Source organism: Podarcis gaigeae, assembly GCF_964106915.1.
Source record: "Podarcis gaigeae genome assembly, chromosome: 8".
NCBI classification, from domain to species: domain Eukaryota; kingdom Metazoa; phylum Chordata; class Lepidosauria; order Squamata; family Lacertidae; genus Podarcis; species Podarcis gaigeae.
In genome coordinates, this window is record NC_139684.1 from 210556 (window position 1) to 227512 (window position 16957).

The window sequence follows — 16957 nt, forward strand, 5'->3', positions numbered from 1 at the left end:
TGCTTTGTTTGGGCTTACTTCACTTATTTTTGCGTTTTGCCTTCTGTTTTGGCTGCATAAGCATGAACATCAAAAATAGAGGGAAATGAAATGCACCAGGCAGCCAAAGGGTGTGTTTCTGGTGGCCCAGAAGGAAGCTTCAACATAGGGCTCCATATCCTTTGCTTCCGAGATGGGGAAATAGGGGTCATACTGTCTGGGGCTTCAACATAGGGCTCCATATCCTTTGCTTCCGAGATGGGGAAATAGGGGTCATACTGTCTGGGGCTGGTGGGAGTTGGGAGCTAAGCCACATCTGGAGGGCACCAGATTCTGCATCTAACCTGACAGTCTTTCAGCTATTTAAATATCTGAAGCTCTTCCACAAGTTCTTAGTTTAGCTTGTTTTGCCCATCTTTCCCACCACAAAACTTCCTGTACCCTTTTAGACAGGCTGCTGCCCTCAGGTGCAATAGAGGTCACTGTTTCATCGCCAGTGCTGAAATAATACCTAACTGGCAGTCCTATAAACTTCTGCATTTGGAATTGGGAGAGGTGTCTGTTTCTCCAGGCACCCAAATGTTTCATTACTTTTTAAAATGCTATTTTACTTGAAAAAGAGGTGCTGGAACTCAGTTTGAACATCTCCCTAGTTCTTTTATAATGGCAATGATGCCCACCTGAGAGGTGCCCAAATTGAGTTCTAGCAAGTTCAGTCTGGAAAAAAAGCCCTTCCTCTAAATTGTCAGTCAGTCAGTCTGACATCAATACCAGGGAAGATTCTGGAGCAGATCATTAAGCAAACAGTCTGTGAGCACCTAGAAAGGAATGCTGTGATCACCAATAGTCAGCATGGATTTCTGAAAAATAAGTCATGTCAGACTAACCTGATCTCGTTTTTTGACAGAATTACAAGCCTGGTAGATGAAGGGAACGCAGTGGATGTAGCCTACCTTGATTTCAGCAAGGCATTTGACAAGGTGCCCCATGATATTCTTGTAAAGAAGCTGGTAAAATGCGGTCTTGACTATGCTACCACTCAGTGGATTTGTAACTGGCTGACTGACCGAACCCAAAGGGTCTCATCAATGGTTCCTCTTCATCCTGGAGAAGAGTGACTAGTGGGGTGCCACAGGGTTCTGTCTTGGGCCCGGTCTTATTCAACATCTTTATCAACGACTTGGATGATGGACTCAAGGGCATCCTGATCAAATTTGCAGATGACACCAAACTGGGAGGGGTGGCTAACACCCCAGAGGACAGGATCACACTTCAAAATGACCTTGACAGATTAGAGAACTGGGCCAAAACAAACAAGATGAATTTTAACAGGGAGAAATGTAAAGTATTGCACTTGGGCAAAAAAAAATGAGAGGCACAAATACAAGATGGGTGACACCTGGCTTGAGAGCAGTACATGTGAAAAGGATCTAGGAGTCTTGGTTGACCACAAACTTGACATGAGTCAACAGTGTGACGCGGCAGCTAAAAAAGCCAATGAAATTCTGGGCTGCATCAATAGGAGTATAGCATCTAGATCAAGGGAAGTAATAGTGCCACTGTATTCTGCTCTGGTCAGACCTGACCTGGAGTACTGCGTCCAGTTCTGGGCACCACAGTTCAAGAAGGACACTGACAAACTGGAACGTGTCCAGAGGAGGGCAACCAAAATGGTCAAAGGCCTGGAAACGATGCCCTATGAGAAATGGCTAAGGGATGCTGTTGAAATGGAATACGCAGGATGAAACGGTTAAATCAGCTATGATCAAGTGGGCACAAGATATTGGTCATAACATTATCTTTGCTGATTGGGAACAGTTGTGGACCACCAGTATGAAATTTACGGCATGTAATGCCTTAAAAGAAAATATTATGAAAATGATTTATAGGTGGTACATGACCCTAGTCAAGCTTGTAAAAATTTACCACTTGTCTGATAATAAATGCTGGAAATGTAAAGAGACTGAAGGTACATTCTTTCACCTTTGGTGGACATGCCCAAAGATTAAGACCTTTTGGGAGATGATTTACAATGAAATGAAAAAGGTATTTAAATATACCTTCCAGAAGAAACCAGAGGCCTTTCTGTTGGGCATGGTCGGCCAATTGGTGTTAAAAGAGGATAGAACTTTCTTTATGTATGCCACAACAGCAGCAAGAATACTCATCGCAAAGTACTGGAAAACACAAGAACTACCCACCCGGGAAGAATGGTAGATGAAGGTGATGGACTACATGGAATTGGCTGAGATGACTGGCAGAATCCGAGACCAAGGAGAAGAGTCGGTAGAAGAAGAGTGGAAGAAATTTAAAGTTTATTTACAGAAATATTGTAAAATCAAGGAATGTTAGAAAGATGTTGGAATAAAACTATGTGGTTTTAGCAGAAAAGATATAAAGGATTAAGTAAAAATGAGTTGATGGAAGAAGAGAAATTAAATTACATTAAGATGGAATTACATCTTAATTACATTAAGATGGAAAGGATTTGCTGAAATATCTAACTGAACTAGAATACAAAATGGGAGGTGTGAGGAGGTCAAGGAAGTAAGTGAATGAAAGCAAGTAAAGGGTTTTATGTACTGTTTTCTTTTATTTATTGTTTTTGTATTGTTTTTTATTGTTGTCAGGGGTTCAGAAGGAGAGACACAGGAGGGGGAGCAAATGGAGAGTGAGGAGGAGGAGTACGAGGGGGGCGCAGGCAGTGACAGTGGCCAGAGTTATTCCACAAGCCTCTCTAGCGAATCGGAGGACTCACAGAAGGGAGCGCCGGTGGCCAGAGCAAGGGAGATTCCAAGGGAGAAACCTCAAGAGGGAGGGGCCAGCGGGGAGTCCCTGAACAGCAGCTGGAGATCAGGGCCAGCGTCTCCACCAGAGCGCAGTGGGGAGGGGGAGTCCCAGGAGTCGGGACCAGTGTCCTCACCACCAGAGGGAGGAGAGGAGTCAGGTTTGGCAACACCCACATCAGGAAGCGGGGAAACGGTCAGAAGGAAAGTCACCGGCTGGGCGCGCGCGCCAAGTTCAAATGTACAGGAGCGCGGCACAGCGGGGAGCCCGGGAAGGGAGCCAGGTCCTAAAGCCCGCCGGAGGGAGGGGCAAGACTCAGGAGGCTCCGCGTCAGAGGAGTCCAGGAAGGAGGGAACCCCAGAGGGCAGAAGGACCCAACGCAGGAAAGAGCAGCGCAAGAGGTGGAGCCGGGCTAGAATCTTAAACTGGTGTGGGTGGAGCAGTGAGTCAGAGGGGACTTAGCCGGTCTAGCGTTAAGACGTGGGCCTGCGCGCCCAGAGCTTGGAAATGGAAACTAAACTTCAATAAAGACTTTTGTATATAATATCCACTGGGCGTTGGTCCTCTGTGAGCTGGGACCTAGCGGCAGTCCTGACAATTGTATTATCTGTTTTTTACTTATATTTTTTCTTCATTTGTTTTTTCTTGTTTTTCTGTAACATTTTTTTAAAAAATCTTTATATTTTATATATATATAAAACCAGATGCATCTGTCTTGCAACTGCTGAAGTACATTTCAGGTCACAACAAATATTAACAGCCATGGCACTTTATGGCTCCAAAAGGAAAAGGAGATATTCCAAAATTAATTCAAACACATCCCGTCTAATGCTGGAATAGCATCTAGCGCGCTTGATCACTAGACTGGTGACTGGGAGCGGCCGCCGAGACCATATAACACCGGTCTTGAAAGACCTACATTGGCTCCCAGTACGTTTCCGAGCACAATTCAAAGTGTTGGTGCTGACCTTTAAAGCCCTAAATGGCCTCGGTCCAGTATATCTGAAGGAGCGTCTCCTCCCCCATCGTTCTGCCCGGACACTGAGGTCCAGCTCCGAGGGCCTTCTGGCGGTTCCCTCACTGCGAGAGGCCAAGTTACAGGGAACCAGGCAGAGGGCCTTCTCGGTAGTGGCACCCACCCTGTGGAATGCCCTCCCATCAGATGTCAAAGCGATAAACAACTACCTGACATTCAGAAGACATCTGAAGGCAGCCCTGTTCAGGGAAGTTTTTAATATGTGACATTTTAGTGTATTTTTCATCTTTGTTGGAAGCCGCTCAGAGTGGCTGGGGAAACCCAGCCAGATGGGCGGGGTACAAATAATAAATTATTATTATTATAAATTATTATTATTACTTCTGTGAAATTTTGCAAATCGTTTAAAATGTACTTGGAAGCCAAGAAACTGGAAATCTGTTTGTGGGTGTAATGGGAGTCAGAGAACAAGGGCCACCAATTTGGCATCTGATCTGCATCTGTGCATCTCCCACTGCAAATCAAGTAGAGATGGAAACAGGGCTCTGGGTACACTTCTGGAGGAATGTAAAAAAGGAGTATCACTTTAGTATCTGGCACAGTTTTAATAAGAGACAATTATGTTCTAACTTTCAGGCGAAGAGAATCTGTGAACTTAACATCCTTCCATCTGCTTTTCAAGGCTGTTCCTGATATTTTGCACCAACAGATATAGAATTAAGACTATGTGCAGAATCTAAGAAGATAAATGGGTATCCTTCTCGATTAAAATGTCCAGGTTATTAGTAATCTAGCAGTACTACTATTATTAAGAGCCTATAACTACAATAGCTCTTAACTGCAGAGGTAGGGGTGGGATGCTTGGATTTCATTGGTCAATTATTTATCTTTAGTGATGTAATAAGCCAAAAGAAAGCAAACACATGTTTGTTGTGTGAATATGCTTGCAAAGAAGCCATATAAGCTTTGTTTTCGCTTATTTCACTTCGTTTCATGTTGTTTTGGGTGTGCTAGCATATTCACCCAAATATTCTCAGCGGCAATAGGTTGGACTCTTCATTGCTTTTGGCCAATCACAGGCTTAGAGTTGGGTTAGGGTTAGAGTTGTGTTAGGGATACGGGTAGGGAACTCTGAGAATTGTAGCTTTGGGAGGGAAACTCTCCTAACAACTCTCGGCACCGTTTTCAAACTATAGCTCCCAGATTCTTTGGGGGAAGAACTCACGAGTTTTTAAAAGATGATTTTGCAAGTTGCCTTCCCGCATCGGGGCAGAAATACAGCTTTGTGAATCACAAAGATACAGCTCAAAGGTGCAAATGGCTGCACATAACACAGGTTCCCAACACGCATACTAACACAATGTAACAGCGCTGGGAATCAGAGCTGAATCAACGGAAATTGTTAACGCTTATTGTGAATGTATTAAACATGAAATGAGGTAATGATGTACATGATTGATGAAAATTGAAATCATTTGTTTGAAATGTTATAAATACCACCGCCTTTGGGCGGGATTGCAGTTTTGCAAAACAATTCTGCCTATTGCCTTGCAATAAACAACAATGGACCCCTAACACCTCTTGTCTCTGAGTTTTATTGGCGTAAACTCAGAAGATAAGCCATTTTTTACTTACAACAAATCCATGTCTCAAAACAAGGATTGGTGATGCCTCCCCAGATGCTGCCATTGTCTGTGGGTTGACTGTGATGCCACAAAAACATTTGGCAGTTTCTTAGCACCCACACTGTAAATTGTAAAATAAAAAATGGCACCGTCAGAAACCCTCCTTAGCACCAAGGCCCCCTGACCCTCCCATTTTTAAAAAGTTTTCTCAAAATCTGTTAGTTTTTACAGTGCTGCAACCCCTTTAAAAATGGGTCAGGGGGCCTTGGTGCTAAGGAGGGTTTCTGAGGGTGCCATGGAGTCCACATGCCACCCTGGGAACCTCAGTCTGGACCCTTAAGTTGAAGCGAATCACCAGTCTCTACATAATGGGAACACCACATTAACTCCACAAAAGAGGTTGGTCTTTGTTCTCGGCTGGGAGCGGAGGTAGCAATTGGGAGAGTGAGGAGCTGCAGGCACAGCAGGTGAGAGATGCTCTCAGGTTGTCCTTGTTGCAATCCAAAGGGCTGGGACGTGCCTCCTCATCCAGCTCCCCAAGGCCACCTGCATGACACATACCTCCCAAAGAAGAGAATTACAGAGTCTTGTGTGCCTTCCATTTTGGGAGAAGCTTCTCAAAGGAATATTTGCTCCCTTACGGGTGATGGCTTACCTCTCCCTTCTGTTTTAGCTGATTCTGGAAAAACAAAACACCGTGGGTACAAAAAATTGGATTGTTGATATCTCCTGTGTTTTAGCAGGTGAGTTCATCGGAGTGTTAAATAAATTTATCTCAACAACACAAATGAGGGATGTGGTTATTTAGCAAATGCAGGGGAAGGCTAAGTGGACAAGAGTTTTCCTATTTGTTCTTTGACTGTTTGTGTATTAAATTGTGTAGAGTTGTGATGGAAGTTTATAAAATGAGACATGGCCTGGAGAACGTGGATAGAGGAAAGTTTTTCTCCCTCTCTCATAATGCTAGAACTCACAGAGCTGAACGGTGGAAGATTCAGGACACATCAAAGAAAGGAAGTCCTTCTTTATGAAGTGCACACTATGGAACTCCCTGCCACAAGAGGCCACCAATTTGCAACTTCCACTCAGGATTTTCCCAAGGCTAAGCTCACTTCAGAGAGCATACTCTGCACCCTCCTCAAATGCTTTGGCCTGGTTGGGAGGTTTCCTTGAATGGTGATTCTCCATCTTGCCCTGTGTTATGATTCCATGCTTCCCCCCACTTTTCCGGTGGTGCTAACGTCCCCCCAGCCTCAAATGCCCCCTGAGTGCTCACCACAACCCCGTACACCTCCGCCGTCACCTCAGCCACTCAGCCACTTGGCAGGCACAGGCACTCGCCTGGGGCGCAGCTCTGGGGACCTGGAAATGTTGGGACGGTTAATGGGGAGCCTCTAAGCCCTGGGGCAGTCTATCTGGTCGGCCCGGTTTTGGGGAGGGGAAAAAGAAAGCCTTACTTTGGGGGTCACAGTTCCTAAACTGCATGTTGTCCAATGCCACGCCTGCCACTGAGGTCACCTGTGGAGGGGTGGCAGTGCTCTTGACATCCTCCGGATAAGGAGCCGTCCAGGGAGGACGAGGAGTCCAAGACCCACCTGGAAAGGGCCACCGACTCTTCCGGTGTAGGCCAGCTTGCGTGTTACGTTTCTGGTGATTTCTTCTTTTCCTTGTGTTCGTTTGTTCAGTTTGGAGTGGTTCTGCTTCTTTTCATGATTTTGACTTTTGTTTCGTTTTGGCTTATTTCTCTTCATTTCGTGTTTTTGGGTGAATATGCTGTCATGGTTTTTAATTGTTTTTGTTTGTGTTTGGGTACTGCTTCATTTCGCGGGGGGTGGGGAAATGTTCTATTGTGTTATTGTCAATATTGCGTCAATTTCATGTCAGTGATAATTTTGAAAAGCAAGCAGACCACCCCAAACCAAGGAAACACCAGAAATGCAGAAAATTCACTAGAAATCCCCACTGTATAGTAAAATGCTATGTATTGCTTGTGTGTTATGTTTCTAGTGAATTTATTTTCAGTATTTAACTTGTTTTTGGGGGGGTTCTTTTCAAATAATTTATGCGTTTCTGGTGGTTTCCTTGGTTTGAGGTGGTTTCCTTCCTTTTTAAAATTATGAATAACTTATAAATGACACAATATCACCAGAAACACAAAAATTGGAACCCCCTCCCAGAAATGACAAAACACCAGAGGAGACACAAAAACAATGAAAAACCACCACCATAATGCTGAATTCACCACAAAACATGAAATAAATCAATAATTCAAACCAAAGAAATCATGAAAACCAATTGAGGAGAAGCAGAATCACCCTAATCTGAAGACGCAACACAGAGAGAAGCAAAATCTCTAGAAACGTAACATGAATGCAACACATAGCATATCAGTTTAGCCTGGTTTGGGGGTTGCTAGTGAATTTGTTTTTCAGTACAGTATTTTGCTTGGTGTTCACAGGACCACAAGGTGACTGCTGTTAGGTGTCGCACTCCAGTGGCACCTTTAAAGATATTTATGTATAGCCATTGGATCGAGGCCTCTACTGCATCTGCAAGCATACTTTGCAATCAATTTTTACTGACTGGAAACAGAAGAATTACGGCTTACACAGCTTCCCTGGGATAATTTCCCTCCCACGAAAGGGTGCTGGCGGCGCTTTGTGCCCTCTTCTATTATGTCCCGTCCCTCACAACCTGGCTTGAAGCAGGGACAGCCCACCTAGGGACCACCCAGGCGCTGGGCTTCCTTCGATCTTCATGTCCCCAGGGGCTCTCTTCAAAAACCTCTTTCCCCTTGCCCTGCCCCAGCCCCAACGAGCGTGGCAGGCTGCATTGGCCCTTCAAGGCGCTGGGTCTGCCTTGGGCTGCCAGGTGGGACTGGCTCCGGGGAACCTTGGCTTCCTTTTTGGGGGTGGGGGGGATGCAATCGTCTCTGGGATCAGAGGTGCCACCTTCTCTCCGTCCTGCCCCCCGCAGCGCACAGAGCAACTCTGTGCATCAGGCATCAGACTCGGGGCAGCATGTCTTTCTGTTTCGAATCTCCCCGGAAGGTAGTACTTTTGTTGCGATAAGATTGTATTTCCAGAGCAAATATTCAAAGTACAAATTCTTTAACCTGAGAAGATTGGCTAGAATGTAGGTGACACATCCCCCCCATATGATTTTATGGTTTTTACATAGTAATTTGGGGGAGGTGTTTATTATTGATATTTGTGAAGTAATGTGTTGTATGCATTGTCTTCGTGTGTATCATGGTCTCTTCCTGGTACAATGTATAATTTCTTAAGATCACTCTCTTACACTCCCTTTCTTGGTCCCAAAATAATCTGCCAGGTGGTCATGGCCAGTGATACTGCTAATGACTTACTGTGCTAAATTTTACCAAGACTAAAGAAAAATGCATTTTAAGAACAGGGGGGCTAATTTGGAAGCTCTCTGGCAAATGGAAAGCTTTCCTTTTCCAGACTTTAGAACTTTCACACACACACACACACACACACACACACACACACACATTTTAAAATGGTATTTGATGGTTAAAAAGATAATCATACGGAGCTTTTAAAAGCAGGGTGTTTTTTTCTTAAAAAAATGAACAGCCCATATTAAGTATGGGAAATGGCTAAGGCCAGCAACTGAACCAAACTTCAATTTTCTGGTAATTTTAACAGTCATTCAGATTGCAGAACTAGGTGGACTTCCGGGTTGGCGCCATCGCCGAATGGCGGACTCCCTCCGAGCTCCGGAGGGAGTCTGCTCGGCAGGGGTTGGGTCCTGCCGCGACGCGGGGACTCTCAAAAACCATGGGCGCAGAAGCCCATGGACCTGGTGACTCGGCAGGCACCGTTTGCGCCCCTCCGACCCACGAAGGAGCCTTTTTAAAGGCTACAGAGCGGGGGAGCGGGGTGTGTGTGGTGCTATGAGTCCTCCGCTTCCCCTGCCAAGCGAAGCCGCATGCCATTTGACGGAGAGCGCTGACTTCTTCCATTGAAAATTTGGACTAAAAATTAACAACCCGTGAGTAATTGGGAAATCGGATCTAAAAGGAATTTTTTTTAAATTCGGAACGAGCGGGGGAGGTGCAAAAAGGAAGTCCGTCTCCCCCCTGTTGTAGATGATTTAAAGCAAGGATCTGACAACTAAGATCGAGAGAAGGGTCGTTTTTTTATTGATAAAAGTTATTAATTTCACGATGGGAAATTACAAGATTGTGCTGGAGGAGAAAAGTGGATTGGGCGAGCTAAAGTGCAACCCCCCGGGAACCGGGAGTGATCCGTGAGAGAGCCTGGTGACGAGATATAGAGATTTTGACAGCTGTCAAAGTAGCTGTCAAAGTTGGAGAATAAAAAGAGAACTTTGTTACGATGACTTTGCCAGTTAGATTCGTTACAATTTGGATATAAATTGTTGAAAACAAGGGATAACAAGTTAGTTTGACTTTGGGGTGTGATCTGGAAGGAAACTAAGTTACCATAATCCCTCTAGAGGGGGCTTTGGGACATTACAAGAATCGCCGTAAGTTGAAAAATACTCATGGAATTGAACAGGACTTTTTATCTCCTGGGAAAGCTACAAAAACGAAACATTATTTTGTCTACAGAGGTCTCTACACTAAAGGAGACAACAGATATATCTATTGAAGAATGGAAGGGACTTGACGCAAGTTTTTGTTCCTGAATAAATAAAGCCTCTGTAGAGGAACTAGAAGGTTTTGGAATTAGAATGTTTTTGCAGCGGAACAGGAAAAGAAACCTGAGGAAAGTGAGGAAAGAGAACAACAAGAATTGGACTAAGCTGGAAGTGGGAGCATTTGGGACATTCAGACTTAAAAGGACTAAGAAACAAAATTTGAGTTTTACTCTTAAATATAGAGATCTGGATGGAAAAAATGGACCTGCTTGAGATAGAGCTTTTCCAAGATTGGGTGTTTGAAACTAAAGACTACCAAAAAGACGGCAAAGACTACCAAAAAGACGGCAAAGTGGAGCTGAGAGAGATTTGGACATGGATGTGGGGTCTCCAGGCTGACAGCAGATAGATTGATGGACATTGGGGATCGAAACCGGGAAAGGGGGGAGGGAAATTCGGAATCCAAAGGGTGTAAAACTATATTCTGAACTCTGTTTTCTTTATTTTTTATTTTGTTCTGTTCTGCGTATTAAAGAGGGGAATTCGTGGAAGGGAACAGGGGTCGATCTTAGGGGGGGGGAATTCTAAGTTGAAGGACGGTGGAATATAAAGGGAAAGTGGTCATATAAGATGAATTAAATTGAACATTGGGCCAATTATAATAAGCTAAAAATTTGGGGTAAGAACTTGTGGAACTAATTTAATGGAAATGGAATACAAGAGGGGGTGGGGTGGGGAAGTCCTGGAAAGATGTTAATGAAAGTTAGGCCTAAATATGATTTTAAAAAAACAAACAAATTGCAGAACTAGGATTCTGCAACAACAGCTCATGCCACAGCTTTGGAATCCATTATCCGTTCTCAGAATATAGGAAGCTGCCATATCAGAATTATTAGTCAACCCAAATAAAAATTGCCAACACTGACTTGCTCTTCAGGCAAAAAAGATTCCCATAGAGATGCTGGGGATTGAATCTGGGATCTTTAGCTTGCAAACACAGTGAGCTACTACACTTCTGCCTCTTTTTATATCCTCACTGTGGTAGGTATCTGAATCCTTCCCCCCCTTAAAATAAACAACTTATTAATATTGAACAAAACTATTAAACTTGTTTGCCCAGTCCTCTGGATACAAATATTGTAAGCAGAACTGACAATAAGCTGCTTGAAGTAGATTAAAAAAAGAGAGAACAAGAGCAGGAGGCAGCTTTCTTTCTTTTTAAATGTTCCCCCTTCCCCATTTTGTATGCATAAAGATATCCATACTCCCCCAAATCCTGTGCTTGTTTCAGACCTTACTTGTACTTATCCTAAGGTTACCAGATGTCCTTTTTTCCAGTGACAGTCCCCGAATCAGTCCCCTGACAAAATCCATCTATTTAATAGGAAGTTGAAAAGTGTCCCTGGATTCATTGAAAAAATCTGGTAACCTTAACTTATCCCCTGTCAGGGAACTGCCATCGGAGCTAGAGGCAAAGGGAAGGCTCCAGAGGGATGCCGGAGAGGGTCCCAGTAGGGAGAGAGGCAGCCCATCTGCTGGGGAAGGAAATCAGCGTAACACCAGTGGAGAAGGGGGGCAGATGGGGGAATCGGAGAGGAGGCTCCAGGACTCTTCACCGGAGACCAGCAGGGAGAGCACGGGTACTCCGCTGCCCACACCCTCCCTGCGCAGAAGACTTCCGCGCAGGGAGAGTAGGAAGAGACTTGGCGTCAAAGAACTTCTTTGCTTGAAGAAGTTCAAGAAACGCCCACTGACGGATTCTGCCAGCAACTGAGACAGCCACGAAGTGAAAGGCTGTCCAGACAGAAAGGGTTCAACCAGGTAACGTAGTCAGGAGTGGCGGCAACTTACGCACGAGCAACCCCTAGAACCATTACATCCCCCTTTCCCAACTGTCTCACTGGCGCAGCATACTTCACAATTTTATTTCAGAAAGAAGCAGAAGCAGAGTGACACGTCAGACTTTATTGTCCCCAGACCATATAGGAGGTTTCAGGACCCCAGGTCTTAGGCAATTAAAGCAAATGGTGCACAAATGGTTCAGTCTCAGTTCCCTGTTAGAATTGATCAGGAACCCTAAATGCCCTCCCTCCAACTGGCCTTTAGAATATTTGAGAAAACACAAAACTCTTTTCTCTATGCGTGCAAATATCCATGTCAATTTATAATAAAATATCTGTTTTTCTGTAACTAGTTTCAATACCCACTCCCTTAGAAGATGTGATGAGTTATAACTCTTCCTTCTTGAGTCTTGTACAGAATGCGATCTTTCCAAAATGTGTTCATGAGAAATTGTGGGGAAATGTTATGATTTTGAACAGCATTTGCATATCCTCTTGTATTTGATCCACTGCAAGTAGATACAGTGGTGCCCTGTAAGACGAATGCCTCGCAAGACGGAAAACCCGCTAGACAAAAGGGTTTTCCATTTTGGAGGTGCTTCGCAAAATGAATTTCCTATGTGCTTGCTTCGCAAGACGAAAATGTCTTGCGAGTTCCTGCGGGGGTTTTTTCATTCCCCCCCTTTTCCCAAGCCGCTAAGCCACTTATCAGCTGATCCGCTAAGCCGCTTAACAGCTGATCCGCTAAGCCGCTTAACAGCTGATCCGCTAAGCCGCTTAACAGCTGATCCGCTAAGCCGCTTAACAGCTGATCCGCTAAGCCGCTTATCAGCTGATCCGCTAAGCCGCTTATCAGCTGATCCGCTAAGCCCGCTAAGCCGTTAATAGTGCTAATCCGCTAATCCGCTAATGGGCTTGCTTCGCAAGACGAAAAAACCACAAAACGAAGAGACTGAGCTCCGCACGCCCCAAGCTTCGGGATTAGCGCTCCGCTAGCCGTGTCTAGGCAGCCTGCTTCCCAGAGCGTCGGGCGCCCTGAAAGCAGAGCGCCCGGTGCTTCGGGAACACATCCGCAGCCTAGGCAGCCCTGTAGGAGTTCCCCGCAGGGCTCCCCACGCTGCGGATAGCAGCCTGCCACCCGGCGGGTGGGGCACCCTGAAGCAGAGCGCCCCTCGCACCGGACACACATCTTAGATTAGATTAGATTAGATTAGATAAATTTATTGTCATTGTCCGTATATACACAGTATACACAACAACGAAAATCAAGCACCCAAGACCGGATTCACATACACATTCGCACGTATCTCCAACACTCTCATCCTATTCAGACATAATCTATTAGAACATAACATAATCCAGAATATAACATAACCTATTAGAAGCATAGCATAACCTAAAACCTATCTCATTCCTTACTACTCACTGCTTGCTATTTCTTACAACTGGCCCTGAGATCATTATTTAGTGCAATCAGAGCTCTTGGATAGAAACTATTCAGAAGGCGTGTGGTTCGTGTTTTCATTGTCCTGTATCTTCTGCCCGAAGGCAACAGTTCAAAGAGGTTGTGAGCAGGATGGGTGGGATCTCTCAGGATATTGTGTGACTTCTTCAAGCTGCGAGACGTGAAGATCTCATCCAGGGTTGGTAGTTGGAGCCCAATAACATTCTGGGCAATTTTAATTATTCTCTGTAAAGCTTTTTTATCCATTTCTGAGCTGCTCCCATACCACAATAATATACTATAGGTTAAGACACTCTCAATGGTACTGTGATAATAGGACAGAAGTAGGTGCTGAGATAGATTCAATCCCCTGAGCATTCTCAGGAAATACAACCTCCCCTGCACCTTCCTCACAACCATATTAATATTTGCAGTCCATGAGAGGTCCTCAGAGATGTAAATGCCCAGGTATTTAAAACTACCAACCCTCTCCACCTCCTCGCCATTTATGTGCAATGGTAAAAATACACTTTTCTTTCTCCTAAAATCAATTATGAGTTCTTTGGTTTTTTTTGGTGTTAAGCATAAGATTATTTTCTTTACACCATTGAATTAACCCCTGTACTTCTTTCCTATAAGCAGCCTCATCATTCTCACTAATGAGCCCCACCACTGTTGTATCATCCGCAAATTTGATGATTGTGTTGGACTTATACAGTGGGGTGCAATCAAATGTGTACAGGGAATAGAGAAAGGGGCTTATCACACACCCCTGAGGGGCTCCTGTGCTTAATACTAGAGTAGAAGAATAGTAAGGTCCCATTCTCACTGTCTGCGGCCTATCGGTCAGGAAATTCCTTACCCACAAACAGATCTTCTGATGTATACCCAAATTGGTCATTTTAAGGAATAACCTGTCTGGTAGAATTGTATTAAAGGCAGAACTGTAGTCCACAAACAACAGCCTTGCGTAGGTTCCCTGTCGTTCTAGATGACTCAGTACAGTATGGACAGCGATGGAAATAGCATCATCAGTAGATCTATTTCTTCTGTATGCAAACTGGAACGGGTCTAGAGTGGATGGAAGACCAGCCTTAATATAATCTAGCACCAATCTCTCAAAGCATTTCATAACGACAGATGTTAGGGCTATTGGTCTGTAGTCATTGAGAGATACCACCACTGACTGTTTAGGGACTGGCACTATAATCAATGTCTTCAGGCAGGTAGGGACAGAACCCTGCAACAGGGATAGATTAAAAATGTCCGTAAATACACCAGCTAATTCTGCAGCACAGTCCCTAATAACTCGTCCCATAATTCCATCCGGTCCAGCTGCCTTCCTAATATTAATGCTCCGAAAAGCACGTTGTACGTCGGAGGTCTGTAATAAAAATGGTTGTTTATCAGTAATAATTTCTGATGATGTGCTGGTAGCCAATGCTGTAGTGACGGTGGTTCCAGTTCCCACCTCAAAACGACTGAAGAATTGATTCAGCTGATCAGCCAAGTGCGCACTGCTGCTAGCCAGTTCGTTTTTAATATTTTGCCCTGTAATTTGTCGCAGGCCTTGCCATACTCGACGAGGGTCGGAGCTCTCAAAATGCTTTTCGATCCTCCGGCAGTACATAGCTTTGGCATCCCTAATGCCCTTTTTCAGTTTGGCTCTAGCTTCTCTATACTGTTGCGCATCGCCAGAGTGAAAAGCAGCATTTCTTGCCTTTAACAGAAGATACACATCCCTGTTTAGCCAGGGCTTGTTGTTAGGAAACACCCGTATTTGTTTGGTGGTAGTAACGACATCAATGCAGCTTTTGACATAGAACAGTACTATTGAAGCGTATGTGTCCACATTATTCGCCACAAAAAGTGACCATTCAGTGTTCCGAAAGCAATCTTGAAGTTGCTCGGATGCACCTGCTGGCCACACTCGTATCTCTCTAGTTGATGGTCTAATTCTGCGTACGAGAGGTCTATATGATGGTATCATAAGTAAGGATATGTGGTCTGACTGTCCCAAATTGGGCAAGGGCTTGGTCTTGTATCCATGCATGATGTTACTGTATACTCGGTCTAGGGTATTTCCCCCCCTAGTGGGACAATCAACATACTGGTGGAACTTAGGAAGCACAGTCCTTAAATCAGCTCGATTGAAATCACCAGCAACCACAAATGCTCCATCCGGGTGGGCCCGCTGCTGTTTGCTAATAGCAGTTAGCAGGTGACCCATAGCTGTAGTAGTATTTGCATCGGGAGGTATATACACCGCTGTTATTATGACAACATTAAACTCACGTGGCAAATAAAAAGGGCGGCACTTCACCACTAGGTACTCCAAGTCAGGAGAACAATGCGTGTCCATTTGTTTCCCGCAGTTCCCCGCAGGGCTCCCCACGCTGCGGATAGCAGCCTGCCGCCTGGTGCGAGGGACGCCCTGAAGCAGAGCGCCCCTCGTGCCAGGCAGACATCCGCAGAGTGGGGAGCCCTGCAGGAGTTCCCCGCAGGGCTCCCCACGCTGCGGATAGCAGCCTGCTGCCTGGCGGGTGGGGCCCGCTGAAGCAGAGCACCCCTCGCGCCGGGCAGACATCCGCAGTGTGGGGAGCGCTGCAGAGTTCCCCCAGGGCTCCCCACGCTGCGGATAGCAGCCTGCCGCCCGGCGGGTGGGGCGCCCTGAAGCAGAGCGCCCCTCGCGCCGGGCACACATCTGCAGCGTGCGGAGCCCTGCAGGAGTTCCCTGCAGGGCTCCCCACGCTGCGGATAGCAGCCTGCTTCCCGGAGCGTTGGGCGCCCTGAAAGCAGAGCGCCCGGCACTTCGGGAACACATCCGCAGCGTGGGGAGCCTTGGCTCCCCATGCTGCGGATAGCAGCCTGCTGCCTGGCGGGTGGGGCCCGCTGAAGCAGAGCGCCAAGCAGACATCAGACAGCCCCACAAGCTCGGGGGACAGCAGGGAGTCGCAGCGCCACTATCCCGCTGTTCCTCGACCTGGTTCGGTTTCCCTGACCTGCTTTTGGGGGGGAAATAAAGGGAAAATTTTCCCCTTTATTTCCCCCCCAAAAAAACTAGGTGTGTCCTATTGTCCGGCGCGTCCAATCGTGCGAAAAATACGGTATTCAATAGCTACTTCAATTGGCATCAAAACAAATTGTAATTACAGAGGGACAGGTAGGTTGCAACTCTTTAACATAGAAACTTCAGTTGGCACAAGGCTGTTTTTATGTGGTCATCTTCTGAGGGTTGTTTTTTAGCCAAAAGTAGATAGCATGGTCTTGCCACTCTCTGCCACTTGATAAAAGACTGGCAAAAAAGTGAGAGGAAGTTAAATAAACCACTCCCATCAGATAGCATAAATGAAACAGGAGGGGAAGAAGGGTAGGGAAAGCAGAAATGACAATGTTAAGAGTGTCCAGTCCCGCATGCTGTAGCTCAGTTTTTTGAGATTGAATATTCATTTGGTCTCAACGTGGATGATCCCATAGACTCTTGTATGATTCCTGCACATTTTGTTTTAGTTCTATTACTTTGGAAGCAGACATTACTTTTGAATGACATCGATTCCAGTTTTGATGGGGAAAGCATGCATTGTAGTCAATATGGTCCCCCTCTTATACTGCTCACTCAGTTTTCCTCGTGGGCGTCCATCCTGAGTTAAAGGGGTGGTATACATAAATCGTCAGA